At 40.4% G+C, this 3154-nt stretch overlaps 1 pseudogene; it reads left to right on the top strand.

Moving 5' to 3' along the window:
* The first annotated feature begins 700 nt into the window (after positions 1–700).
* On the top strand, positions 701–1402 carry LOC122733972 (annotated as a pseudogene).
* Positions 1403–3154: the final 1752 nt, after the last annotated feature.

The following is a 3154-nucleotide window of genomic DNA, read 5'->3' on the forward strand; positions in this document are numbered from 1 at the left end:
GGATGGTCAGAAGAGAATTCTGTGGTAGAGGGCCACAGAACTCCATCCCACAGCCTGAGTCATTTGGTACTTTGACCCATGGGACATACGGCAACAATCTAACAGAGGTAACCAATATCATAGTCGTTTTTTTGTTTTGTTTTGTTTTGTTTTGTTTTTGCGGGGCAATGGGGGTTAAGTGACTTGCCTGGAGTCACACAGCTAGTAAGTGTCAAGTGTCTGAGGCTGGATTTGAACTCAGGTCCTCCTGAATCCAGGGCCGGTGCTTTATCCACTGCGCCACCTAGCTGTCCCCTATCATAGTAGTTTTTTTTTTCATAGTAGTTTTAAAATATTTTAATTAAATTGAAGAGATAGCCAAATAAAGACTCAAAATCATCCACAGGCTAAAACGCTGGCTTGAGAGCAACAAGATGAATTTCAATGGGAACAAATGTCAAGTATTCTGAGCAGTCTGGGCAAATGGAAGCTGCTGACTTGGGGGCAGGATCAGCCAACAGACTAGATAACAGAATGAGGCAGGTCAGGGCTCGTGACCATTGAGACAGGAGTTGGGTGCGGGTAAAGTCAGGCACAGACATCTCAGGTTGGTGCCGACGTAGCTTCTCTTCTCAGGGTTTGCTTTTGCTCTGAAACTGCCCAGGTCGGGATAGGCTCAACCCCTTGGAGTTATATAAACAATTCATCAGATCCATCTAAGATGGTGACTGTGGACCTGGAAGCTGTCACTGCTCCTCCCCCCCCCCCCCCAACCTGTAGAAGAAGAAAACATTCGAAACGACCCAGGAGGTTGCCAACCCTCTATGCTATGGTAAACATCCATTACAGAACAGATGGGCACTCTGGTTTTTGAAAAATGATAAGAGCAGAACTTGGCAAGCAAACCTCATCTGATCTCTAAGTTTGATACTGTGGAAGACTTCTGGCCTTTATACAACTGTGTCCAGCTGTCTAGGTATTGAATTCCTGGCTTTGGATGCTCCTTTTTAAGGATGGGATTGAGCCTAAGTGGGAAAACAAAAAAAAAAAACGCAACAAATGAGGATGATGATGGTTGATTACATTAAACCAGCAGCAAAGACTAAGTGACCTCCATCACTTTTGGTGAGAGGTGTTGCTGTGCCTTGGGAGAGGGGTGCCATTTGAAGCGTACAGTGATCATATGTATGGAACCATTGTGAATATTTGAGCTAAAGGCCATAAGGTAGCAGTATGGACTACTGAAAACAGAGATAGTCTCTGAGAAAACAGAGATCCTCTTATACATGGAGGGGAGCTCTACAAGGAAAGGTTAGGACTTCCTCCAAAGTCAGTGACTGGTTACCAGTCCCATGTAGACACAACCACTAAGAAGGACTCTGCCACTAAAAATAGATTTGTTGTTCAAGAAGACACCTTCTGAGTATTCTTTCATAGGAGACTGCATTAAGCAATCAAGATTTGGGAGCAGAGTGGACTGCATTTAAATTTAATTTCCATCTAAACGTTGCTAAGATATATGAGAAGTCTCATTTGCCTTTGTCTTGTACTTCTGTGTTCATTTTTTTTTCTGACTAGAGTAACCATTATCCCAATCAAAGAATTATACTCTATATCATCCCTAGAATCCATAAATTTGTTTCTGGTCCACCCTGTAATAGCTTAGCGGAAGTATTACTATTACAAAACCATTATTTATCCACAACATTGAAAAAGAACTCGCATGTCTTTGCCTTACAGAGAATTTCTCCTGTTGTACATTGCATTCCATGCTGTAACATGTTTCACTGGCTTGGAAGGGTCTGATGCCTACTATTTTGGAGGGATTTTCTTTGTTCCTTTTTACAACATGAGTTTTGGCTATAATCTATGGTGACGGTTTACTCTGTTTCTCTACTCCATAGGATTAGTGATTCTGATTTTATTTCTTTGCTTTGCTTGTATCTTTGTTTGGGTTTTTTGGTTTTTGTCCCGTAACCCTGGCGAAGGATCTGGGAATATGACATAAAGGATCTGGGAATATGACATAAAGGCGGAATAAACATTTACAAATAAAATAAACGATTCCTTATTTTATAGCCAAGTTCAAGAGTCAATGTGGAATTAGTGTCTGAATAAACTTCACTTTTAATAAACCAGACGTGATCATGAACATACCAACTTACATATGATACATCCTTGGGTACCTGAGCTAATAATAATAGTATACTATATCTAGTAATATTATGATAATAATACTAGCTAACATGTAGAATAAATTAATTTGATTTAACAGAGGATTTTCAGATCTCTACAAGGAATACCCAGCACCACCCAAAAAGTAGCATGTGTATTTCCATCTTTCTAATTTAGATATTTCAATAGATTCCTATAGCTGCAGCCTAGCAAACCCAGGCTTTGCCATCTGCCATGAGATCATACCCTCCTATGTATTGTTGCTCCCTACTGTAATGTAAGCTTCTTGAGATCAGAGACTGTCTCGTTTTTCTCTTTGTATCCCTTAGCACCGTGCTTGGCAAATAGTAAGCACTTAATAATTGCTTTTTCTTTCTTTCTTTTATTCATTCATTCATTCATTCATTCATTCATTCATTCATTCATTCATTCATTCATTCATTCATTCTTCCAGGCAATCAGCCACCATCCATGATGCTCCCAGATTAAATTTTCCCTTTACCAGTGAAGGTTTTGTTGTCTTCTCATTGTGTGCACCTCTCATCCTTGTTTTTCCATCTCTCCCCAGCTGATCTTCTCAATGCCCTGTTGGCTCACCTCTGGTTCTTTCACTAGCTCATGGGTAGCAATAGTCTGGTGCTAGGTTTTTTATCTGTTGTCTGCCTTCTCAATTGGTTCAGTTGGTCGCTATTCAGTCATTTTATTCTTAATTGTAAACTTTTTTATTTTAAGCTTCAATATTTTTTAGGTTTCAAGGTTTCCTAAAAATCCCTTGCATCTCTGCCAAAAATCAGGAAAAAATAAGTTTTGTTTGGGAGTGGGAAGGAGCTGTGGAGAGGGTCATTGCCACTTAGTTCAATGGAAAGGAAGCAGTTTGGGCTTGGTAGGGACAAAACACACTTGGCCTGGGTGATGTTGCTTAAATTACTCTCCTGAAGAAGCCATCCCTGAGCCTCCACTGCAGAGTGTGTTCACATCTACCAGACTTTTTTCCGTTGCC

This window comes from Dromiciops gliroides, chromosome X (assembly GCF_019393635.1).
Source record: "Dromiciops gliroides isolate mDroGli1 chromosome X, mDroGli1.pri, whole genome shotgun sequence".
Classification (NCBI taxonomy): Eukaryota; Metazoa; Chordata; class Mammalia; order Microbiotheria; family Microbiotheriidae; genus Dromiciops; species Dromiciops gliroides.